This window comes from Triturus cristatus, chromosome 11 (assembly GCF_964204655.1).
Source record: "Triturus cristatus chromosome 11, aTriCri1.1, whole genome shotgun sequence".
Classification (NCBI taxonomy): domain Eukaryota; kingdom Metazoa; phylum Chordata; class Amphibia; order Caudata; family Salamandridae; genus Triturus; species Triturus cristatus.
In genome coordinates, this window is record NC_140594.1 from 349,482,022 (window position 1) to 349,509,980 (window position 27,959).

Consider the following 27,959-nt stretch of genomic DNA (forward strand, 5'->3'; position numbering starts at 1 on the left):
AGTGGCACAGCGCCCTGAGCAGCTAACACCAACACAAAAACACATTGAGGCACAGACAAAAATGGAAGGGTGACCCACGCCAATGGTGCCAGGTCTAACACGTGTCCCCTCCAGCTGAAAAGTGGGGAGAACTACCCTACCCCAGGGAGTTCTGCATCACTAAGGCGGAAAAACCTGGACAGACCGTCAGCATTGGCGTGATCTGTGCCAGGGCGATGCTCCACCGTAAAGTCCATACCCTGTAGGGAGATGGACCACCTCAACAGTTTTGGGTTCTCACCCCTCATTTGCATCAACCATCTGAGGGGCCAGCATTGTGTGTGAAAAAACCCTGTCCTATTCAGGACCCAGGTGTACTCCTCCCACCCACCTAGCTGTTGATCTCCCCATTCACCACTGGGTGACTCATCCTGACTCTGGGGAATTCCCTAGTCCGTCACCTGACCTCACCAGCCAATCGCCAGACAAGCCACACATTTCAGACTGCACACTGAAGTGCCCACTTCTAGAAGTGGCACTTCCACACCAGGTACATGCACGCCGCACACATCAACGCGCAGCATTCACTCACACGAGTCCGCACATACCAAACACGGGCCTGCACACCCCACGCATCAGGAACTACTGGGACACATACATTCCCCCATGCATTCCTATGGGAGGGCAGGCCAACCTCAACACACGCACGCACTTTACCCTGGGACACAGCGGTAAAGTGCGCAGAAACCCCAAAATCACTACACCATGTCATCAATAAAAGCAAAAAAAGTTCAGGGGTGAACCTGCCAGAAGGGCCAAGTCCAACAGCTTTCAACTGGACACCCTTGCAGCATGCATGTGCAATGTTGTGGCCTCAGACATGATGTGCATGAGTGTGACATATGCATAGTGCCATGACGGTTGTACATGGTAGAGTCAGCTCAGTCCAGGACCATGGAGCAGTATGCCCACTACAGTCCCCTGAGACACCCTGGCCTCCTAATCATGTGTGTCATCCAACACTGTGCACATTCTGTGTGTGTGCTGCATAGGTCTGCCTCTGTGGCATTGTTCCCTGGCATAGATTTATTTGGTTAATGTGTGCTACATGTGTCCACTGGACAGGTATACAACATTTTGCTTGTGCATACTCACACTGGGCAGTGCCTGTGTGGCTATTCACAACAATCTGTTGATGGTTGTTTGTCACAAATATGTGTTGTCAGGCCCACAAGGTGATTTGGTGTCAATGAAGCAATTTTGCAAGCACAGTTGTTGTAACCCTGAATAAGAGGTGTCACTTCTTGATCTGTATAAATCACATAGACTCAGGTATTGGGGGAGGGGGGTGCAGGAGAGGCATACATGTGCAACTCTGATTTTTCAGTGGCAGGTCTGACTTGTGTGTGAGAATTGCCTGGACTAAAATACACTGGGCAGTGCCCCTGTGATGCTGGCCAGTGCTTAATGTACGTGCTTTGCAGCCTGTGTCATTTTTTTACCAACAAGAATCCTGCTCATACATTTTTGGCACGTGTGTGGTTCAGATGCCACGCAGTTTGGACTGTGTGTGCTGACATCTGTGTGTACATTCAGGCTTGCCATGAGGGTGTCTCCACAGTACAGCTGGCCTTTTTTACCACCCAATTGCAGGCCCATTAGCTTATGCATGTAAATGTAAATGTAAATGTAATGTAAATGTAGTTGAGCTTATATAGCGCACAGCTACCCGCAGTGGGTTTCCCGGCGCTTGCTTAGGGAACCCGTCCTGGTATTCCCCTGTGAGATAGCAGGGTATCCACAAGGTGAAAGTCAGGCATCCCGCCACGAGGGGCTGTTGTGGAGATTAAGCAAGCTATTGCCCAGAGTCGCAGAGTGTGCAAGGTGGGGAATTGAACCCTGGTCCAGGACCGATCTCAGCTTCCAGGTCTGCCGCCTCTAACCCCTGAGCCACACTTCTCCACATGTGTGCATTGTCCTGGGTGTGGACATGGGTGCCACTCCAGATGCCAGGCAGTAGGTCATATATGTCGCCAACTGTGTAATCAGGTGACGGATGGCCTGGTGGCAACTGACATGATTCAAGTTGTTACTCTTAATGATTTGTACCTTGGCACTCACAGCACTTGTCAACAGTTGTTCATGTTTCACATGTGGAAATTTGTTGATTTGTGTTAAGAACACTAATGTGCCTGCATGCAATATGTCACACAAGGCAGTGCACACAAATGTACATTGACACTGTCATGGAATAGGCTGGCACATTTTCAATGAAGCCACTGTTATAAATAAATGTTGTCGCAGATTCTCCATATACATGTGCCCACGGTGGTCTTGATTTTGTGAGACTCATTAGTTGTCGGTGATACAAACTGACGAGTGTCAAGACGTCCAGACCTCCATGGGCCCATGTATATGTACTTTCTGCAACACCATCTATTTCTAACAGTGGCTCCTCCAAAAAGGTGCCAGCTTCTTCAATGACAGTGTCAATGTACTTTTGTGTGCACTGCCTTGTGCAACATCTTGCATGCAGGCACATCAGTGTTCTTGTTGCAAAATGGCCAATTGGCACATCCCAAACATGTAGATTGGTTGAAGTTGTGTGAGTCCCAAGGTACCAACATTTGTTCGTTTTGTGTTCCAAGGGACTTACAGGTCTCTGAGTGTGGTGACACCTTGAGTATTGAGGTGTGTTAGTTAACCTTGAGTGCACCACTCCTGTTTATTTCAGGGTAAACAAGAGGTGTAATGACTTCATTGTATTGCTGTGCTCACCGGTTCACAGACACTAGCTTCTCAGTGTATTGCTCATTCAAGTTGTGGCCTTTTGTGTATTGAGTTTCATGGTGTCAAAGTGGCATGGTGGGTCTACCAACTGGGCAGTACAGGGCTTACATATGTGCAGAGTAATCCAGCTGTTACTCATGATGCATTGCCTGATATGCACTGTGACCTATTGTTCTTGTGCTCATGTGTCCATGGACTCTTCACTGACGGAAGCAGTGTCTCTCCTGCGGCGCTCCGTTCCCCCCCACCCCGGACCCATCCACACTGCCCTCTCCCATGCCTGTCCAAAGCACACACAGACAGTCACAGGCACACACCACAACAGACACATTCAGCACACCCCCAATTAAGGCATAGCGCACACCTCCTGGCACGCACACTCAGGGGATGTAGTCACACCCACGGGGTCTGGGGGCAAACGGCAGACACGCAGCCAGTCAGAGTCGGCAGTCCTCACGACCCACTTCCTCCAAATCCACTCCCCTTAGCTCCCCTGCCAAGACATCACCCAAAGTGACCTACATGGCTAGTCAGTCCCTCAGCCCCACTGTGACACCACCCCGCAAGTGGTTGAGGAAGTCTCCGGCCAGGGGAGTTGAGCCCCCCATGTCCACCGCCTCCCCCAGGAGCGCTGCAGCCCATCCCTCGGGCACCCCCCCCTCCGTTGGCCCTGGTGTTCATTCCGGTACAGGGGTTCCTCTGGACGCCCTGGCTGCAGTGTGCAGAGAGCTGCTCACCACCACCTTTGGTGCTGCACCACCCCCTGTGGTAGATACGTCCAGCCCTGCACCCACCACACCTACTCAACCCACTCCTGTCACTGCGGTGCCTGGTACTCCCTCTGATGATGCCCCCCCTCCCGGTCGACAACCCTTGAGGTGACTTTGTGCAGGCAAGGTAGGAGTGGACACACTCGTATACGTCCACCCTTGGACTCGAACTATGGACTGACCATTGGCCTTTGTAAATAATGTTTTATTACAAGTTCTTTTTTTGCGTGCTGAATAAAGCCTTTTCTTTTAGTTTCCACACTATTGCATTTCAGGTACTTGATGTTGGTGATGAGGCCCATGAAGTTGGTGTTCTGGTAATGTGTTAGGGTTCTGAGAAATGTTTTAGTATGATGGTCATGAGGTGGACCATGGTATCTGTGTGCCATCTCAATGTCTGTGAAAATATTAATTGGTAGTGTGTGTTCCTTTGGATTGTGAGACATCGTCTCAGGAAGTGTTCCTTCCTCTGTGGCACCCGACATGTTCCCTGCAAACAGTTGCACAATTGTTGTGCTGACCTATGTCAACATATCCTTTGTTGGTGACGGATCCCTTCAACAATGGCCATGCATGCTCACCGATGTCTCCTGCTAACTCGCCTGTGCCATCCTTGCCAGTCACTGTACTTGTGTTTTGTGTATGTAGGAATGGCATCAGGGAGCAATTGGCCCTTTTCAGCACTATGCATGTGTGTAATCAGGGCCTAACACACAAATGGCACGTGTAATGCAGGGTATTTGGGAACTTGACTCACAATTGTGGGCATTGTATCTAGTCACAGTGAACCCTATTCCTTACATGAGAGACATCATCTGGGTGGCTGGACCAGCACCTGGACATTCCTATCATTCCTGTGATGTGCATGACAGTGTGTGTTCCCCTTGGCTAACTTATTTTAGTATGCATTTCCATGACTATACAGTCTGTTGGCATTAAATCCGGGTGTGTATTGTGGGGCATCCGCCATGGGTGGGTATACATGTGTTGTATGTCCTCACACCCACATGTGGTGTGTCATGCAGTGTGTGAATGACATCCATCCTCCTGGGAGTGGGGCACTGCTGGGAGTGATATGCACCCACCCCTCATATGTCTGGGCACTGCTGGGAGTCCTCTGCACCCACCCCTCATGTGTCTGGGCACTGCTGGGAGTCCTCTGCACCCACCCCTCATGTGTCTGGGCACTGCTGGTAGTCCTCTGCACCCACCCCTCATATGTCTGGGCACTGCTGGGAGTCCTCTGCACCCACCCCTCATGTGTCTGGGCACTGCTGGAGTCCTCTGCACCCACCCCTCATATGTCTGGACACTGCTGGTAGTCCTCTGTACCCACCCCTCATAGGTCTGGGCACTGCTGGGAGTCCTCTGCACCCACCCCTCATATGTCTGGGCACTGCTGGTAGTCCTCTGCACCCACCCCTCATACGTCTGGGCACTGCTGGTAGTCCTCTGCACCCACCCCTCATATGTCTGGGCACTGCTGGTAGTGATATGCACCCACCTCTCATATGTCTGGGCACTGCTGGGAGTGATATGCAGCCACCCCTCATATGTCTGGGCACTGCTGGTAGTCCTCTGCACCCACCCCTCATATGTCTGGGCACTGCTGGGAGTGATATGCACCCACCCCTCATATGTCTGGGCAATACTGGTAGTCCTCTGCACCCACCCCTCATATGTCTGGGCACTGCTGGTAGTCCTCTGCACCCACCCCTCATATGTCTGGGCACTGCTGGGAGTGATATGCACCCACCCCTCATATGTCTGGGCACTGCTGGGAGTGATATAAACCCACCCCTTATATGTCTGGGCACTGCTGGGAGTCCTCTGCACCCACCCCTCATGTGTCTGGGCACTGCTGGGAGTCGTCTGCACCCACCCCTCATATGTCTGGGCACTGCTGGGAGTCCTCTGCACCCTCCCCTCATATGTCTGGGCACTGCTGGTAGTCCTCTGCACCCACCCCTCATATGTCTGGGCACTGCTGGGAGTGATATGCACCCACACCTCATATGTCTGGGCACTGCTGGGAGTGATATGCACCCACCCCTCATTTGTCTGGGCACTGCTGGGAGTCCTCTGCACCCACCCCTCATGTGTCTGGGCACTGCTGGTAGTCCTCTGCACCCACCCCTCATATGTCTGGGCACTGCTGGGAGTGATATGCACCCACCCCTCATATGTCTGGGCACTGCTGGGAGTGATATGCTCCCACCCCTCATATGTCTGGGCACTGCTGGGAGGCCTCTGCACCCACCCACGCACCCTTGGAGTTGTACACTGCTGGCCAGGACCTACACACAGAACAATTTGTAGGTAACATGCTGGGCCAGTCCTCTATGCCCACATTCCTGGCGTGTGTACGCCTCGTATCCAAATTTTCCTGCTGCCGTAACGGGGTACGTGTGGTACGGAGCGTACCCACGCATGTATGCATGGGTACGGTCCGTACCTGGTTGATCATGGGGCTGTAGGGGTACGCACCGTACCCACGCATTCATGCGTGGGTACGGTCCGTGCCTGAGTACTCATGGGGCCATAGGGGTACGCACCGTACCCACGCATTCATGCGTGGGTACGGTCCGTACCTGATTAATTATGGGGCCGTAGGAAAACGTCCGTCCCGTACACGGGCAATGACTTGTATATATGCAATGTCTGTGTACGCACCGTACAGTAGCAATGCCGGTGTACGCACCGTACATAAGCGATGGCGGTGTACGCACCATACATAGCAATGGGGTTGTACGCACCGTACATAGCAATGGGGGTGTATGCACTGTACATAGCGATGGGGTGTATGCACCGTACCCACGCATTCATGCGTAGGTATGGTCCGTACCTGAGTTGTCATGGTGTCGTAGGGGTACGTGTGGTACGCACCATACCCACGCATTCATGCGTGGGTACGGTCCGTACCTGAGGTCTCATGGGGCCGTAGGGGTACGCACCGTACCCACGTATTCATGCGTGGGTACGGTCCGTACCACTGTTGGCTTGGCATGGTGCTGTAGAGGTACGTATGGCACGCACCGTACCCACGCATGTTGTTCTCACCTTCTGCGGCGCGTGCGTCGGGTGCGGTGCACCAGGTCGTAGGCCAAGAGGACCGGGATGACACGTACGATGGGGTTCATGGCTGTACATCGCGTACCGGGGCTCCGTGGCGTTGCCGTTCGCGTCGGACTCTGCTTTTCCGACTGTGTTTGGCAAAGAGCCGTATGGAGTGACGTCGGTACGAATCGTACTTGCTGGGCCGGAAAACGCTGGTGAAATACATACGGATGTCGCGTACAAGCATTTCCGGATCGGAATCGTGGGTATTTTTTTGCTGTACGGTCTTTTGTACGATTCGTCCAGAAAAAGGCTTTCTGTACGAATCGTACTTCTTAGGTTGTGAAATGAGTTCACCTGGTACGAGTCATACGGAGAAAACGCTCCGTACGACTATTCGTAGAGCCTCTTTACAGGATTGGAATCGGCCCTCATATGTATAGAAAAACTATGGTTTTGTGATCAGTCTTTATGACACAATGGGGCCGATTCCGATCCTGTATTTTTTTTTCCCGTACGACTCGTATCCGTATTTTTTTCCGTACGAATCGTACAAGTCACGTCCGACCCGTGAAATACGATTCGTACGGGAAAAAGTACATACGGATCAGCCCTATCCGTACGAATCCGATCGGGAAAAGTTGTACGAGATGTACCCGGACACTTTTCCATACGAATCGTAAAAATGCAGTCCGACCGTACTAGTACGATCCAGACCGGCTTACCGACTTACGATTTGTACGGAAAACGTCCGTCCCGTACACGGGGAATGACTTGTATATATGCAATGTCTGTGTACGCACCGTACAGTAGCAATGTCTGTGTACGCACCGTACATAAGCGATGGCGGTGTACGCACCATACATAGCAATGGGGTTGTACGCACCGTACATAGCAATGGGGGTGTACGCACTGTACATAGCGATGGGGGTGTATGCACCATACCCACTCATTCATGTGTGGGTACGGTCTGTACCTGAGTTGTCATGGTGTCGTAGGGGTAAGTGTGGTACGCACCGTACCCACGCATTCATGCGTGGGTACGGTCCGTACCTGAGTAGTCATGGTGCTGTAGGGGTACATGTGGTACGCACCGTACACGTCCACTTCCGTTGTTGCGGTATGCAGGGGTTGCTGGACAAGGCCCCCCAAGTGACTAGAGCCTGGTGGTAATGTATTGCCTACATATTATAAGTTTGTGTTTGTGTATGGGGTATGTTTCCTAAGCCCCTTAACCCCCCCCGGCCCCTGGGTGTTGTTCTCACCTTCTGCGGCGTGTGCGTCGGGTGCGGTGCACCAGGTCATAGGCCAAGAGGACCGGGATGACACGTACGATGGGGTTCATTGCGTGTACATCGCGTACCGGGGCTCCGTTGCGTAGCGTCGAACTCTGCTTTTCCGGCTGTGTTTGATTCCCGTAAAAAAAGGGCCGTACGGAGTGACGTAGGGACGAATCGTACTTGCTGGGCCGGAAACCGCTGCCTGAATACGTCCGGACGTCGCGTACAAGCTGTTCCAGATCAGAATCGTAGGTATTTTTTCCACGTACGGTCTTTTGTACGATTCGTACGGAAATAGGCTTTCTGTACGAATCGTACTTCCTAGGTTGTAGGGACTGTTTACCGGGTCCGAGTCGTACGGAGAAAACGCTCCGTACGATGATTCGTAGGGCCTGTTTACAGGATCGGAATCGACCCCAATATGTTGGTATCACAATATTTATGGTTTTGATATTATGGCAGTGAACCACTGAGACGTGGCTGTTTCATGACTACTCTTTATGGGAAGTTCCACTGCTTTAATTTTACTTTGAGCTTTATGCTCCTCTGATCTTGAATCCAAACTTTTCATGGGTTTTACGAATCTGACACTCTGATCGAATCTTTAGTACAGGGAATTAGGCGTATTTGGAACACGCCTAAACATATTACTTGACGTTTTTTAATCTAGCCATTCTTTTTTTTTAGATTTCTGACTACTTATTTCATTTATAAACTAATCAAAATGATAACGACCAAACTAACTTTACTAATCTCTTATAGAGAATATGTTTTTTTTAAACTTATCTAAACTCTCATCATTGATTAAACTTAAACAATTAATGAAATTTCAGTTGATAATGTCTGATTTGCTCTTTGACTCATAAGACTATATTCAAAGGTCTTTCACCAATGGAGAGAAAGTTCAAGCGCGGAAAGAGGGCCTAACTCTGCAAGTGTGGTAAATTGGTAAATAAACCATATGACACTATTATTTAAGATTCATTTTGGTGCCCAGTCCGTGCTATCACTAGAAAACATTAATTCTGAACCTGTGCACAAAGGCCGTGGAGCAGTATCCCACCATTGATTGGACTTGCTGCTTCGTTTCTGCATCTCAGAAAGAAGCTGAAAATAGTTCTCTTCTAGGAGCACTTCACCCAACATCAATTAAGAGCCACATGCTCAATCGAGTTCTGTGCCTAACTGTAACTGCTCTGCCTCCCCACTTTTACGTAATTCTAAATTGACCCACACTACAATGTAGGTTTCAGCTATATACATCCCATCACATATATACACTGTGGCACATAGTGTCAGCTAGTTCCGCACATTGCTCCGCCTTGCCCTGTTGAGTTTCTCTCTACCAGGCACTGATGGCTTCCGGAAACAGTTTGCACTCATTCCTGTGCCATTCTACCCAACATATGCTTCCGCAGTAGATTCAATGGTGCTAGTCCATGCATTTTTCTGTTTCTTTGCCAGTAGAATATTGGGCTCTCATTTCCAGAGAACATATCTAAACGCACACTCCTCCGAGGCTGAAGGAGGCTACTGCTCTCTCACTAGGCTACTGATAGATTACCTAGTTGCGGCAAATACTAGTAAGAGATAAGGGATACTTTATATTTACCCCTGGGAAAGGAGATCATGAACACTCTTTAGATAATATACATTCAGTCCCTCATAAGCTATATCCTTCCCTACTCTTTAAGTATATGTTGTGTGTTTGGATTTACATGTAAAACTCAGGCAGCAGGGGAAGTATGAAAGGTGTCCTCTAAAAGGACTTGTTAAATGAAGCACAACATGGTGGATCCCATAAAAGGGGAAGGCAATTCATGCTTTTCTGTCTTTGGCAAAGGCCCTGTGCCCAAGAGGCCCCATTACAGTTTCACCAATGTCTTGATTTTTTGTTGTTACACACATCAGCTTAGTACCCTGTCTACAGCAAGATCTAACCAAGTTCAACCACACTAGTAAATCTGCTCTCAGGGCAACTTAGATGGTGGCTCAACCCCACTCATGATTATGACTTATGCGAGGCTCAATCCACCTCTTGTGGACATCTCTTCACTTTGCTTAGGACTGCCAAGGAATATATATTTGGCCAGTGTGTGCCTCAAAGTCTGTGAAGATGATCTCCACTTTGCTAGATGGAGTCATGATTTAATAATGTAGCCATCTCTCAACTTGATTGGCCCTGCCTTTCCTACTCTGCTGGATTAGTCCTTCCTTTCCTACTCTGTTTGGGTCTGCTGTCAATAAATACTGGTCCCTTTGATCGAGTTGTTGGTATTTGTTTGGAACTCTGGAGCAGCCCTGCCTCTGTTGCACCAGCACAGATGACTGTTGGTTGCTTTTTTCAGCAAGATTAGGAACACGACTAGGACCCAGTGGGAAGCCTTGCTGCTTTGACCTGCCATGAAAGAAGTTGAAGATTTACTGTCCATTGTGAAGGCTACCTGAACTTTGTCATGCTTTATAAAACAACCATCATGGGCAGCTTCAGAACCCACAAGATCCCTGATCATCTGTTTATGTAACAGAGATCTGGAGAACATTTCTTGTTTAGAGAAACGTTCTGGGTAGGGGAACAAACAATAGACACAAAGGCCCTGATTATGATGTCGGAGGGACCAAAGTCCCTCCGACATCATTCAGGAACTGGAACTGAACGACCTCTTATCGCCGGTTCCAGATCTGCAATTAGGATGAGACTGAAACCTGTTTGGTCGGAATCCTATATTTAACAATGGGAACATGCATTCCGAATGGAATGCATGCTCCCATTGTTAAATGCAGAGGTGCAGTTCATCCCTGCACCCCGTGGTAGGCATCCCCAAGTTGCCTGCCACCGGGTGCAGGGATCCACTGGGGGGCACCATAGGTACCCCCAGGCTGCTATTCGGCGGCCTGGCACCCATGGGGGCACTGCTGGGGGCCCCCAAAACAGTTTCTCAATGCCTTTTTGTGCTGGAAAGGCCGGCACAAAAAGGCAGTGGGAAACTGCCATCGTAATCCCTCAGCCGGAAAGAGCCGGCCGGGGGATTACTGTGGGCCTTCCAGATGTGATGGGGCTCTCCAAGCCCGTCGTAAGCAATCCGGAGGACCGATTTGGATTCCCTTCTAACCAAGCCCATCGAAATTGCTCGATCGGAACGAAATCTGAATCGATCATTACGATGCGCTAAGGATGGCTCCGACCGAGGGTTGAAGCCAAACCTTACCGCATCATAATCGGCCCCTGAATCGTATTAACATAGGAAGGATGGATAAATGGAGTGTAGGTGCGACAAGATTTGTAATGGAATTAATGAATTTGTGATCATTCCGGCAGTGTCATAACATTGATGTCGACTACTGCTTTTAATAAGAAGTGCTTAATTTGTAAAAATACATGAGTGCCGGTGCCCAAAGCTGTTCTCAAAAGCCCACGGCTGGCGATATTACATTTTTTGTGCTCCAAATATATCAGGTCTCTTTAAACCACCACCAGGCGCACCTTTTCCCTCAATCTCACTCTCACAGGTTTCTCCTTTCTCCCTTTGAGACTGTGATCCTCTCTTTCTCTTTTATTCCCTTTCTATGCTATTTCCTTTCTTGCTCTCAAGAAATGTCTGAACAGGAAGGTCCCCAAAATAAATTACTCCACCGTCTCAAATTAAGTAGTGTTAATATGATGTGGTTCTAGTGGGATAAGCTTTCAACTGTGCATATGTGGGCATAGATGCCAGAAGGCTGGACTCCTGTGCAGAGACTAGGAGTTGAAAGAAGTGAGAAAAAACATTCCAATTAAAGAGAGTTATTGGGTAAATTGGGAGAAATGTTTTCTTCTGCTGTTGGTTATTAAAAACGATTTTTTAAAATGTTTTCTTGGTTTTATACTAAAAGAGAAAGATGATCTATTTTTAACAGAGGTGAATATCAGGTGGAGTTACGTTTGACTAGAACCGGAAAAGAATGATGTTGAGTTCGACGGATTTATGAGACTGAAAGCTTTGCCAGTTAAAGTCCTTTGGGAAATTTTTTAGTAGCAGGGATAAAAAGAAAAATTGCGTTTTCCTCTGCATCAATCAGGCAAGCATTTGAATACTACCTGCATAATGGCAGAAGCGATGGATGGTAAACTTCAAAAAGGTCAGACATAAATCCCACGGCCAAATATTAAAAAATATGGTCCAAATAGTGCTTTTTACAGCACAATTTTCCAAATGAACTGACTGAAAGTTGCAGGTTTTGCATGAAAGGACACTCGTGAACTGTTACAATACATCTTGGTCTGTAGAAAGAGAAGATCCTCCGTAGTAGAATTGCAGGGAGTGGAGTGATTCTCCCCTAAGAAAAGTGTAGGAAATGGGAGCAAACAGTAAATTTCACAACCCAATTTCGAAAATAGACTAAAGCTATTAGATTTATAGACAGTTAAAAAAAATTGCACATTTGCAGTAACACAATCTCCTGTCAATTTTCAAAACATGTAAAGCATCTTTCTTCTTCTACCTTGCATGTGCTTTCATTTTTCCATCTTCAACCTTATAAGTAGATGTTGTGTCAGGTTATCGAGAATCGACGTGGAAAAGAAATTTAAATAAAAAAAAAATATATATATATCGATATATATAGTCATTGAAAAAAACAAAAGGTTAAAGTAACGTTACAGGTAGGTGTGATAAAAAGACCTATATCTGTACAAAAATTAGAAATTCACGGAAATAAACAAAGGTTAAAATAGCATTAAAGTTAGGAGAATATGTCATGACAACATTAAGGTTTTTAACAAAAAAAAAACAGATATTCACCAGTTATAGTTAGAAAAGTCAACTATAACTTGTTCCCCCACAATGTACTGCTTATGACCTCACATATTACATCACACATGACATGCTCTATGACATAATTTATGACACTTACGTAGTGATGACAAGGTTTTATGTGATTGGCTAATGACTGCCTGTACAAAAGTTAAAGGCTGCCATGTTGCTTTTAGGTACACCTTGGCTTTGTTCTGCGTATTGCCCTTAAATGTAAGTAAGTATTAGGTTTGATATTTTTTCCCTTACCTAGCACCACTTTATTAAAGCGGTAATGGTAAGGGAAAATATTCATACGTTTCAATATATATATTTTTTTAAATGTACGGAGTGCCGTGGTACTACCTCGGAAGCACTGCAGTATTTAAAAAAATATGTATATTCACTAAATTCTACAAAATAGTGTACTTCAGTGTATTTATGAGTTTTTACATATTTAATTATTTTAAAAAACGCCTACACATTACCTGCTGTGACACCTAGAAATTACCACACAACTTAAACAAATTACAAAAAAATATATATATTTTTTAAAACACACTTAATAGGTACTAGGGCGTTGCTACTGAAAGAGATTTAAAAATATGTTAAAAAAATATTTTAAAAAATTCTCTACCTATTAACACTTTAATAAAGTGGTAATAGGCAGGGAACAACAATAACGCCTACTAGTTAAGTATATCTAAGGCCCTAACCCAGAACACAGCCTTATTGTAGTAAAAAGAATATGGCTGCCTTTTAATTGTCATCGCCATGTACCATACTATACCGCGAAGTTACCCCGGTAAACCGTGGCACAATATAGAACTAAGCCCTACCTGTACTATTGTATTGTGCTACCCTTATGTCACGCATGGGGGTCGATTCTGATCCGGGTCGGACAGCCCTCCGAGAGCTGTTCGTAGCCTTACCTTGCGACCGACACGTTCCGGGAGCCGGTCTGTCCGAGCAATGAAGTACGATGCACATAACTGACACAATTCCGACCAACACGTAGGCTGCGATTCCAGCAACATTTCCTGTACGAGCCGTACCTCCGATCGCCGATTCGAGTTACCCGGAAGCAGTTCCCAAAGCAGTTTCCGGCCGGACAAGTACGATGTGCAAATCATACGCGCTGGACGGGTTACCGCTAGCAGCACGTCACAGCATCCGGGAAAGCAGCATATCAGGTACGATTCGCGCCAGAACTCAATCCACGGCTACGAGACAGACCAGCTAGCAACGGATACGAGGCGGAGCAACAAGCAGCGTGTACAAGACCAACACATCACGAATCCCATTGCGCAGGTCATACCAGTACTCTACATCTATGACTGGATCTGGATCAGACGCGGACGGCACAAACGGTAAGTCAGACACCCACCACACAAACAAACGACACGTACCCGTCAAATGTCACACACACCCAGGGGATCCATATCCTGTCCGCTAAGAACAGGCCACCATAGGGGTTGCATGGCCATCACCACTACCAGCCCCACTCATAGGGGACTTGTTGCCTATCACTACTGCCACCCCCACTCATAGGGAACCTGTTGCCCATCACTACTGCCACCCACACTCATAGGGGGTATGTTGCCTATCACTACTGCCACCCCCACTCATAGGAGACTTGTTGCCTATCACTAATGCCACCCCAACTCACATGGGACTTGTTGCCTATCACTACTGCCACCCCCACTCATAGGGGACTTGTTGCCTATCACTACTGCCACCCCCACTTATAGGGGACTTGTTGCCTTTCACTACTGCCACCCCCACTCATAGGGGACCTGTTGCCCATCACTACTGCCACCCCCACTCATAGGGGACCTGTTGCCCATCACTACTGCCACCCCCACTCATAGGGGGTATGTTGGCTATCACTACTGCCACCCCCACTCATAGGGGACTAGTTGCCTATCGCTACTGCCACCCCCACTCATAGGGGACCTGTTTCCCATCACTACTGCCACCCCCACTCATAGGGTGCTGTGTGACTATCAATATCAACACCCACACCCATAGGATGGGTGATGTGCCACACATCCATCATACACCAACATTAGGTATGTCAGCAAAATACAACCCCCCTAACATTATGGCAAGAGTGTGTAGTCTGTGGCAAATGCCCACAACAGTGAATATGACTTCGAACATACGATGGTACTCCCATCACATGTGTGACCAAAAACTGAGTGTGGCCTATACAAGTCAAGCATTACAATAGCACTGTGCCAATGTGCACTAATCCCCCTCACTGTGTAGAACAAAAGTTAAGTGTGGGGTTCCAAACTGCAGCAAATGTTGAGCATTGTGGTAATGGGGTCTAAACCCCCATCATCACAGTGACCAAAAGGTAAGTGTCATCATGGTAAAAGCTGCAAATGCCAAACAGCGAGTATGATTCCTTATCCTAACACATGAAACACTTTTGTGGCAAAGTAGTGGTTGTGTCCCATACCCACAGAGATGTGTTGAGGCAAACAGTGCTGTGAAAATAAAACGTACTCTCGGCCATGTGCAGACAAGCACCACCCATGGGGGCTGACATTTCATACATTGTACAATGACGCAGAAGTGACCATCATAATGCATACACACATCTCGAAAATAGACACACAAATCAATACATCCTGTGTACACCTCAGGTGTCTGGTCACAAACTTCCATATCATGGCAGCAATGGGACCTAACAACCAGGATGAATGTGCAGAATGATGAGATATGACTCACAGGGACAGCAGGGAAAATCACCCCAACAACATCCAGCCAATGGCCCACAACAGCAATACCAATGCACTGGTGCAGATGCACAAACACGAACAGGCAACCTCACACTGCACATCTGACACAACATGTGTGTGTGTGTCTAAGTTTCCCCAGGCAACTACACATGTGGGGGGCTGAACCACAATGACACAGATATGGACACAGTGCCATACAAAAGTAACCCATTAATTGGACACCCCTTAGTGGTCAATCAGGCATTGTGAGATGAGAGAGATCCCAACAGACACATGTGACACAAGCTGGAATGAACAGCAACTAAAACAGCAAGAGACAGACCCACAACAGCACTACCCCCGGAGACCAAAGATTGCAGTGACACAAGCCTGCATGATACGTCCACTGTGATGACAAAGGTAGATGTCGTTCAAACTGTGAAACTCAGACATGTGTCCTGTGCCAAAAACGTACATCACACCTACACAAACACAAATCACTCAGCAAGGCCCGCCATCCAGGGACAAAAGGGAGGTAGGGGCCGAGCCATGCAAACATTCACATCTGTCCACTCTCAACACCACACACCCTGAACTGCACCAATGTGCGTCAGTGAAGCCCACATGGACTGGTGACATTGCACATGCACCCATGACAAACACAGTAATGTTGGGAGGATCTAAGGTGCACAGACTCATTACACAAGGACAGTCTACAACCCTGGTGAATGACAGACATACTGCTGCACAGTATGCGGTACATGGCCATGACGTCAAAGCTCCCGTAACCTTCGGAATCCGTGCCACAGTCCAAGGACAATGTAGAAGCCAAGGAGAACCACAAGGCACACATGCTGGCACCTGTCAACATTGCAACTCTGAACCTGACGAGTGGGAGCAGTCACACACACATACACATGTCTCAATCACTGAAAGGTACCACCTAGGGACATCTACATGATATTGCGAACAAACAAGTGCCATTAGGACCCCTGACTGTGTCCCATCTGCGTCTGACCACATCATCACCACTCAGAACTGACAAATCCCAATTATGACACACCAATGAACAGTAGTGTGTCATGCACCCACATATTATCTGGTAGCTCAGGACAAAGATGTGGGATGAACACAGGACAACTCGGCAAGCATCACCAACAGGAACATATCAAGGGAACACATCCTGTGTAGAAAAAGGGATGTGGACACACACACACATCTATGTGCAAAAATTGTTAATCATGACACACCCAGTTTGCTGCAAAGGATGACATGGATACCGACCAGAATAGGTTACATATCTCATGGACCACATGGAGTACATCACATCGACACCTCAGTCTTCAACATTGAAAATTCAGCATTATAACAGCAAGGTCATGGTAAACATCATCAACATAATGTACAGCTAAATCAAATTCACAAGGATAACAACAAATGCTTTATTCAGCAAATTTGAAATTCAAATGCAAAGTCCATGCAAAACAAAGGCCAATGGCCAGTCCATATCTTAAGTCCAAATAGGGTGTGAGTGACAACTGTCACACGTTGCTTGCCTGCACTGCTAAGGACAGGGGACATCCACTCGGAGGGGCATACATGGGGGCAGGCCAGGCACCGCAGGGACAGGATCAGGGCTCAGCAGAAGGAGGCATTGAAGGGATGGTGGGTGTAGGAGAGTCACTGGCAACTGCAGTGGAGGTGTCTGACATAGTGGGTGCAGTCAAAACTGTGGGGCACAAGTCAGATGGGGTGGGTGCCGGCACAACTGCAGTGGGTAGGTCAGATGGAGTGGACTGGGACCCCACTGCAGTGCCCAAGTCAGACGGGGTGGTCGTGGACTCCACTGCAGTGCCTAACTCCATGGGAGCGGAATGGGGTTCAGGTGAGGTCGGCAGGACAGATGGGGGGGGCCACGGTCCCCACACCAGTGGCACAAACAGGCTGACCGGGGGTGGAAGAGCAAGTGTTAGGGGGAGAGCCTGAGCATTTTGGGGATGGTGTATCTGTGGGTGGGAGAACCTGGGGCAGGGTGTAGCGGGGGAACCTGTGGAGTGGTGGCCTGGGGGATGGAGGATGGAGACTGTGTCATGGAGCTGCGGGGGTGGGGTCTTGCTCTTCTGTGTCCGGGAGGACTTGCAGGTGGGGGCCTCAGTCTGCCTGCACCTGCGGGAGGGTGTCCAGGTGTGAGGGGCACTCCCCTCTGTGTGTGGGGACTTACTCATCCCCTTGTACGCTGGATCTGCTGGATCGGTGGGGAAGAGGCCAAGGTCACAGAGAAAGAGCTTCTTGGGAGATGAGGTTGCAGGTGAGGCAAGGGAAGGGGTGTTTGAGGGAGAGGTATCGGAGGACTGCGGAGTGGTTGTGGATGCCTGTGTGTGTGTTTGCAAACCATCCCCCTGTGAGTGTGGTATCAGACCCTGAGGTTGCTTGCGTGCATGTCTAGACATTGGTTTGGGTGTTTGTGTGCTGCCCGTGTCTGTGGGTTTGGGTGAATGTGCTGGTGTGTGTGTGCTTGGGACAGGTAGGGTGCTAGGAATTGTGGATGTGGCAGAGGTAGGAGGGGTGAGGGACTGTTGGAGGAGGGACACTGCTGCCATCAGGGAGGAGGCCATGGGCTGATTGGTCCTCTGTAGGGCAGTCATGCCCGATGACATGCCCTCCATGAACGACACCAGTTGTGTCAACAGACTGGTGTGTGCATGGAGGACACTCAGCATTGATGTCTGCCCTACATGGATCTGTTGAAGCAAGTCCACATACTCCACACTCAGGGCAGCAGGGGACACAGGCGCAGGGGGTGCAGTGCCTGGCACAAAGGAGACATGCTCCTGAACACCGGAGCTGCCACGGACCTCTGGGATGGGAGCCGATGGGAGGGTGGTGATGGTGGTGGTGTTGGTGGTGGCGGGGACAGCCTCACTAGCTGGGGTTTGGTGGCTGCTGACACCCGCCTCCACAAGGGAGTCATCCTCTGAGCTGCTGTGGTCCTCAGCTGGGGTGGATGGTGCTGAGGACTCCTCGGTGTGGCTCCACTCACCCTCCGTGCCACTGGGTCCCTCCAACTCCTCGCTTGCAGTCCTAGTCTGGCTCTGCGGCTCCTCCTGGTCTGTGGTGCTGTCCCCTCCTGTGGCCGTGGGTGTATCTGGATAGAATTAGGAAACCCAGACCAACATCAGTCACCTGCACTGACCGCACACACCACAGTGAGTACAGCACATCACAGGGCAAGCCCTGGCATCATCATCTGAACACTGCTCAAAGTGCTCACACTGTTTTGAATAAGCCAATTGTCAGTCTGACCATCAACCATGGCACTCATATCCCTCCTGGACTTGCACCCATTTGTCTGTTGCATGTTGGATGCTAATACCCCAATGTGCAGACATGCACCACCTACACAGTTGTTGGACATGCAAGTGAACATGTAGATGTTTGTCACTATACGCACATCACATCTCTTGCCACTGACTCAGTACAGGTGTCAGGAAGAAGGGATGGCAAGAGTCTCATTTCACATGCTTGTGATGCATACCAGCACCACACACAATGATGTTCTCATGTCCTGATAGTCAATGCCACAATGGGGTGCATGGAGCACATTTGACTCCAATGCAGGATCCCTCATAGCAAGTTAAATGCCATGGCACAGGCATGCCTGGAAAGTCAGTAATCACTGTCTACTTTCACAGGGGCAGGGCATCCAGACACCAACAGTCTGCACTGTGTCACAATCATAGGTAAAGCAAACTCTGCAGCTGACAAGTGCATTTGTCCATCCCCTGCAAACAACATATTCCGGACTCTGATGACCCCACATCATACAAATCAGACATATGAGTGACTGCGAACAAAACTCACTAAACATGAGCACCTCACAGTCTGCTGTGAATGAAACACATCTGTGTGAACTTCACAGTTGCATACACCATTGTGCACTGTCAAGTGATCACACACCAATATGTCACACAGATCTCGTCTTGTATAGTCACATCTCAGATGTCCTGCTGACCCTCAAACTCATGAACACCCCAGTTGTCCTGAAAAGGAAGCCACACCACAATGACACAGAGGCAGACACCTGAGGGCACATGTCACTAAGCACAATCTGTAAGTTGATACACGGGAGTGGGAGTACCGAGTGTTTTTAAATGCCCTGGAGTAGGCATGACTGGCCAGGTCTACGTGAAACAGTGTATAGCCCTGGACAGTAGGCAGGTGGCTAAGCAAGTGTGACACACTTGATGTACATACTCCTGAGGCCCCAAAATTGGAGTCACCTGCTGCATGGGTGTGTTTGAAACACCCCAGGCACATGTGGTGAGTCAGACCAGCAATTAGAACACATATCAAAGGCACACACAGATCACAAGTCAGATCTCAGGCATTGTGTAAACAATTGACCCACCCACGAAGCACACAACAGAGTCCCGGTAACAGATGCTGTCTGGAACCTTAAGCATAGCTGACTGCAGGGACACAGTGCCCAAGTGAAACAAGTCACAGACTGTAGGGGCCACACCTGTGGATCAGATGAGGAGGGTGCATTACACAATTGAGGGACATGAGTCCTGGACTACAAGATCGATGTAATGTGGAAGTGTAACCAGGCCAAAAGACTGCAAATAGCATGTCAGACATAGTTCACAGATTAGGCATGGCCTTACCCCCTCCTTGCTGCTGTCTGGCCTTCAGCTAACCATCCAGGTCCGGGAAAACCAGCACCAGAAACCTGAGCATGTGGGGGGTCAGGGTCCGGTGTCTGCCCCTCCTGCTAGGAGGCGACAGCTTCAGCTGGACCCTTGCGATCCTCCGGGTCCAGCCCCGAAGATCCTGCCACCTCTTCTGGCAATTGCGGATCTGGCACTTGTAGACCCCCACTGATCTAACTGCCCGAGCATTGGTCAGCCAGATGTCGTGCTTCTGGTGGGCATCAACCTGTGGGGATGACAAAGTGAAAAGGCTAATACCACACATGCCACATATTTGTGCTGCTCATAGTTGGATATGCATGTAGTCATCACAAAGGTAAATGAGGTACACGGGTAGTGCACGCATGGAAATGGACAATTGCCCTGCATGTCTGACATGGAAACATTGCCTGGGAAGTTAAAGCTTGCACAAATGCACTTTTGCTACAGAGCACCTGTTCATCACATGTACCTACACACTTTGGGGGTTGAAAGTACTCAGTGAGTATGCTTGCCACTGGTGTACACACTGCTAGTACTGCTAGTCAGACAACATGCACAATTAGGAAGGCAGTGGACTGCACACTCACCTGCTCCCCTGGTTTCCCATACAGCTTGCAGTACTGTGGAAGGAGCCTGTCCAGCAGGGCCTGGCTCTCCTCCCTGGTGAAGGCTGGAGCTCTTTCGAGAGTATGTGCCATAGCAGAAGCCAGAGGATGCAGAGACAGCAGCAGAGGTAGCAGAGATATGGTCCAGTAGCATGTAGTGCAGGCAAGTGAGCTCCCTGGGGGCCAACCAGCCTTATATCTGTGCTGCAGAGGCAGAATCTGTGCAATGTGTCCTAAGTGAAAGGTCCAACACGGTTGCATCCTATGAATCTGGCCAATCCATGGAATTGTACGACTCGTACACGTCTTCCGCATCGTTCAAAATTTCACCTTCATTACACCCTAGGAATTGCAACATTGTTGTAGGCAGCCAACTGAATTTTCAGCGCACGGCTCTTACAAGTTTTGAATCCGCGTCTGTCTCCACGACAGTCCATAGCCAAGGAGTGTGCACGGCTCGGTCAACTAACTGTACAACGTGAAGTTTGAAAATCCACACGCACCCGTCTCCATACGATTCAATAGGCTATGCGTGCGCACGGCTCGGTCCATGCCTGCACGATGCGTATGCATAAAAGTCACCCGCGTCGGTTCACATTACAGTCACTGGCCAAAGCGTGCGCACGGCTCGGTCCATGCCTGCATGACGCGTATGCATAAAAGTCACCCGCGTCGGTTCACATTGAAGTCACTGGCCAAGGCGTGCGCACGGCTCGGTCCATGCCTGCACGATGCATATGCATAAAAGTCACCCGCGTCGGTTCACATTGCAGTCACTGTCCAAGGCGTGCGCACGGCTCGGTCCACAACTGTGCGATGCGTCTCTGTAGAAGTCATCCACGTCGGTTGACATTGGTGTGACTTGTTAACGGATTCCACACACAATTACTTGCCAGGGACTCAAGTGCACACCTACCACACCACAGCATGTGCCACACTGTATCCCATGGCATGTAAGGCTGCATTACCTGTGTGTGTAGGGGGGCAACATCTGGTTTGTTGTGTGGCACTTTGGTGCAGCCACTCCCAGGCTGTGCACTGCTTCATGGGGACAGAATCCTTTGTTTGTTGTGCACATTACCACTGTGATGTGCAACTTCACAGTTATGGGCATGTGTCATGGACACAGTTGCAGGTTGGATATGTTTATGACATATCACATATACCCTGAGTTCTGGGTGGGATGGTATGTACGTCACAGCAAGAACCATTGCCACAATTCTGATGTACACCCACAGTCTGTGTGCATGTTGTGTCTCAGATGTGTCTGATCCCTTGTGCCCAATGGGAGATAGTCTCCCCATCCATGTGGTTTGTGCATCAACATTGATGTTGTGTGTGTGTCTCAGAGACGTCCATGTATGGCCTGCAGAGACAACAGGGGCCACTACCTGTGGCACTCATGGTTGCTTTGTGGCATGTACATGATTCACCATGTCATGCCAGTGTACATGTGGCAATACAGAGACCCTGGGTATCTGCCTGTCAAAGAGCTGTGATGCCTGGGAGACATCAGTCCTCACTTGTCACTGTGGTGTGTGTTTTGAACGTGACAGCAGTACATAGGTACTGTGACACAGCCTAATGATTTGCCATTGCACTACATGGAACTTATGTAGACATGTGGACTTGAGATGTGAGATGATGGGCATGTAGGTGACATATGTGTCCATACCCAACAGCACACACCTCAGTACATTGTGCATTGTCATGATGTATCATGTGATAGTTTGCTTGGTCATAGCCACATGCGTGGATGAATCGACAATCTTCCTTTGTTCATCTCTATACTGCAGGGCACCAGCTGTCCATAGACCGTTCCCAGTACTGGAAACCATGCTGGAACGCGACTGCATCCGACGGCACTGCTTCACCAGGCCACTGATTGAGGAGTTGGCGGAGCAGTTGGCGCCACATCTGCAACCTAGCCAGACACACCCTACAGCACTGACCCCAGAGGTGAAGGTGATGGCAGCCCTGCACTTCTTTGGTACTGGTACCTTCCAGTACACTGTTGCTACTGCTGGTGGTATGTCGCAAACTATGTTCAGTCGTGTGCTACGCGATGACTTGGAGGGGATGTTGCATTTCCTTGACCTGTACATCAAGTTTCCTAGCCCAGGTCAACTCACTGACATAAAGGCTGCTTTTTATACACTGGGGAGGATGCCGAATGTCATCTGATCTATTGATGGTACACATGTGGCCCTGGTACTACCACGGGCACATGAGCAGACATACCGGAACAGGAAACATTTCCACTCCATCAATGCTCAGGTGGTATGTCTTGCAGACATTTGTATCACACGTGTGTGCACGTTTCCCTGGTTCTGCGCATGAAGCCTACATCATGAGGAGTAGTCGCATTGCAACGATGATGTCACAGATGCCAAACCAGCGTGCCTGGCTTGTCGGTGTGTACTGACTGTTTACCATTGTGTGTGTTTGGCAATGTTGTAATCCACCCTCCTTCAAAACTCTGCTAACTGTTCAATTGTTTGTGTGTAGGTGACTCCGGATGCCCCAACATGCCGTGGTTGCTGACACCCCTCAGGAGCCCTGTGACCCCAGCCGAGATGTGCTACAATGAGGCACATGGTCGGAGCAGGAGGGTGATTGAGCGGACATTTGGTCTCCTAAAAAGCCGCTTCCGCTGCCTGGACAAGACCGGGGGGGCCCTCCCATATGACCCTGCAAAGGTGTGCAAAATTATCATTGTATGCTGCATGCTACACAACATGGCAGTGTGGAAGAAGTTGCCTCTCATCCAGGATGACGATGAGCTACATCCGCCACCTGTGGAGGACCAGGCCTGGGCCACAATGCCAGTGATGATGATGATGAGGGTGACGTCCGCACACAGCTCATCAACAACTTCTTCACCTGAATGTGAGTTTACGGGGTTGTTATGTCAATGTATTGAGTTAGCCTGAAATGTGTTGGTGCTGCTCTGTTGCTGCTTGAGTGTGTCTGTGTGCTACTTGACTGGATGCGTGCAGTGATGTGTCCTTTCAGGTAGTCTGTACTCCACAATAGTGTTGACATGCTAACTTGGTTCTGTGTTGGTTTCTTGTGACATGTTTTGTGCATGTGTATTGCATTTCTATCCTGTTCTCCTGTGCTTTTGACTGTGTCTTATATCTGTAATTCCCAGGGTACTTTGCCTGTTGTTTGGTCAACTCTGAACCCCAACACCCAGAATCCAATCCCAGGGTGGAAGTTGTCGATTCCCATCAAGTGATGTACCACACACCCCTGGACTTCAATTCTTCGACACTTTGTGACCGTGTGTCCACTGTCACGTAGAATTACCTTGCAACTGTTGTGGAATAAACATGTTGCTGATGTGTAATGAACCTGTGCTGTGCTTTGTTATGTGCGTTGTCTGTCTTCCCACATCTGACTGACATTTGCTAACCTCACCTGTGGGCTTGTTACCACTGACTGGATAGGTGTGGTGTCTGTGCATTCCACTGTATTTCTAGTCAACATCATTGTAAGCGATGAGCTACATGGCCATGGTGAGTATGTGTTGTGGTGCCCTAGTGGTGTGTCTCTCTCACATTTGTCACATCACCATGACTCACATAACAGTGATTACATTGCTGTAGTAGTTAGCATGCACTGTGTTCTTTAGCAGATCATCATCTCCATGACACATACCAAGTTGGAATCACAACAGAGGCAAGTATAGTGTAATAGGGAGTTTATTTACAAACATGTGTGAGGATAGTGCACAGGATGGTAGGTGCTGTACATTGGGTTTTGAATCCAAAGTTCACAGATGAGTTGGAAGTGTTGGTAGCTGAAATGTCCAGAGTAAAGTCCACAGTCATCTGCTACATTAGAGCAACATAAACCCTCCATATCATGTTGGCGAGTTGGGTTATTATATGCAACAAGGTGAACGGTTTGCACACAAAGAACATTTTCCAGAACAGGTTTTGTGTCCCTGGGGGATGTGCATGGCCATCTGCGTCTCACTTGTCCTTCTTCAGACGACCCCTCTTCTTCTTCTGGGGGGATCCTCAGGTGCAGGCGTCTGCAGTGCAGAGGACTCTCCACCAGAGTCATCCTCCCTCCCTGTGGCATTAGCAGATCTAGCACCAACAGATGTTGTGAGCACACAGGGAGATGTGGACATGTTGGTGCTTATCTGGCGGAGGCATGTCAGTGTGTTCCTATGCACCGCAGTAAGTTCATCCCACTTGGACTCCATGCGAGCATGATGGGCAGCCTGCTCCTGTTGAATGTCCTTGAGGATCTCCACTAGCTGGCCGAATCCTCCGGTGCTATCCTGGTTCGCATCTATGATGTGTGCCAGTTAGGGGTCATCATGCAGTCCAGACCCCTCTGCAAGCCGTGACCTCTGCCTGCCACCCCTAGCCACACGGGCAGGACCTGCGGTGGCACACACAGGGGACCCTGGGCCCCTGTGGCTGTTGTTTCTGGTGATGTTGTCTGTAGCTTCCAGTGTGGCCTGTGTCCCTGTGCTGTCGGAATTCTGTGTCCTTGGTCTGTCCGTGTTGGCGGGGGTGCGCTGTCTGTTGCCAGATGTTGGAGGCGTGGGTGCAGGGGATGCAGATGTTTGTACTGCTGGTGCTGCATGATGACTCACACCGGAGGTGCCAGGTTGTTCTTCATCATCCGAAGAGGACAGAGACTGATCCACACCAGAGAGCTGAGGGTCCACCGGAGTCTGGGACAGGGATTACTCTTTGTTTGCTGCTGTGTCCCCAGCACCACCTGTGTTTGGAAGAGACACCCAATGTAAGTTATGCTTCTACAGGCATCAATGGTTCACATACATGACATTTGAAACTGTACGTCAGGATGCGTGCCTGTACACTGCATTGTCCAAAGTTGTCACGGACAGAGATTGATATTGTTGTAGCACATTGTCCTGCCAACATGAAGCATTTCAATGTGCATGTCGAAGTGTGTGCATGACCAGCTCATGTATAGATTAGACTGTACATGGCCATTGCTACTCAAGGGCCATCACGTGGCTGACACAGGTGTGTCATCCCTGTACACATTTGACCTTTAACGAGGACATACGTGCAATTCCACTTAGGATATATTGCAAGATTGGGGCATGTGTGGTAGCAGTTTTTGCTAGTCTTTGTGCGTCACATTGGTGTGTTGGTGTGGAAATATGGATTTTTCTGGTCAGTTATGTCCCCTATCTTGGACCCCAACGGTTCTATGTGCATGTTACAAGTACATGTATGTTTCCTCCAGTTCCAGTTATGAAGACGCAAATACATGTGCGTCCACCGTCAACATGTCCCCTGTTGATCCGCCATGAATGGGCCGGATATTCCATTCCTAAATACGAAAGGCCACCGGCTTTATATGGTTCACTTATGCCATTTTACAGTCCAGGCAAGTAGGCCCTGATTCTGTCATCGAACTCTTCTTGCCTTCTGCCTCTGAAAGCTCCAGTCTGAGCCTGCAACCGTGACCATGAACTTTGCCTCATTCTCTGCGCGGCTCACGAAGCCTGACATCAGCTTGCTGCCTGCCAAGAACTGTATTTCACCTTCGAAATTATCTGCTCCGTTCCCTGCCCGATGCATTCCTGTCTAGTAGTTTAAGTAAACATTCTTCCAGCTACCGAGCAATGGCTCGGCTTCTCTGTCTTTATGCAAGTAATTCATAGTCCTGTTACCATGGAATATTCCTACCCCCTCGCATTTAGTGTAGACACTTAGACGCTTGTACACGCACGCACAGTCAGTATAGAATAGATTCTGTCCGAGAGTCCTTCTTTTGTGGATAACATAGTTCTTTAAACATAGGATGTTAGATATGATTTGGGATTAGGTTGACTTGACCCCCCAGACTTTTCGTCTCCACATGTAGAGCTAAATGTCAAGTCCCCTTCACCCCCTAGTTGCACGTCAATCACACGTCATGCTGCTGCGCGCGCATCTATGCCAAGTATAATCTTATAGATCCACCTATATATGACATCATAACCAATTATGTTCCTTTTTACTCCTTATTACACCCATTTTCGGTTACGCATATGAATCGTCATTTTCCTTATCAATTGTTACGCCTACTGTATTCGCTTCATTGTAATGTATGTACTATAAAAGTCATTTCTTGTCAATAAAGTATGTACTTCACTTCCTGAACCTCCGTGGTGATGGAACTTGGAGCAACCGATTATAATCGTTCATTGGAATAAAGCCCATTCCGAACCTCTAATACCACGGATTCTGCCTCTCATTTTACTGAGCTATTTTATTATGTTTCCGTATCAAATTAAGTCCCGGTAATGAAAATTATTTACCACATGAATGGCGCCCGAACAGGGACACTTTCTCATCTCACGCGCCGGCGGTGCGTTGCAGGCCCGGTCTCCTGCCACAGCTGGACGGACAATAACGCGTACCAGCAGGATTTCCTGTGTCTCCCTCCGGTCAAGCGGGGGCGACTGAGGCTGCGATCAACACCCAGACGAGGCGGTGAGAAGTGCGAAGTATCCCGACCAGAGCCTAGCTGAGAGAGCAAGATCCGAGGTATACAGAGGCCCACCAGTTTCCGAAGTCCCAAGTCGAGTCCAGTGTCCGAAGCGTTCGAGTCGAGTCCAGTCCGGTTCAAGTTCAGTCCAGTTTCTGAGGCCTTCCGTTTCCGAAGCTACCCGGTGAGTACCATTGCTGGGGAGGCATTTCTGACGTGCACATAGGTTGTGCCGGTCAAGACGGGTTTGGGTACACAAATCCGGTCTGCACTGTTTTAGCAGTGTATATGTACTGTTTAGCAGTATATCAAGTATTCCGAAGTATCTAGTTATTGTCAAAGAATTATGCTTGGTGATTAGTTATGCAGACGATCATCATTGTTGGTTATTTTAAAGGTTAAAAAGTGTTTAATGTTTAATGTTTAATGTGTTAAACGTCCTGCATATTGTGGTATGAATGGTTGTTCATTATTGTGCTTTTGTACTAAGTGTGTTCAAGATTAAGTATCAGATCAGTTCTCAATATGCCGCTCTTTTCGAAACTAAGACAGATCACTACAAGAAAAGGGGTACTCGAAGAAGCCGTTCCTATTCCTCCTAGGGACACTCCAGGGTACTTCATGTATCATAAACATGGCTTAGACGCTATATTATTTCTTGATTTATGGGTAGACTACACCAAGGAATTACCAGAAAGTCAGAGGTGGCCCACAGCGGGAACCTGGGATGTAGAGTGCATCATGAAAGTCGAAGAAGAGTTATGGAAAAGGAAAGTCAGACAGTCACAGAAAGATGCCGTTGAGTTATG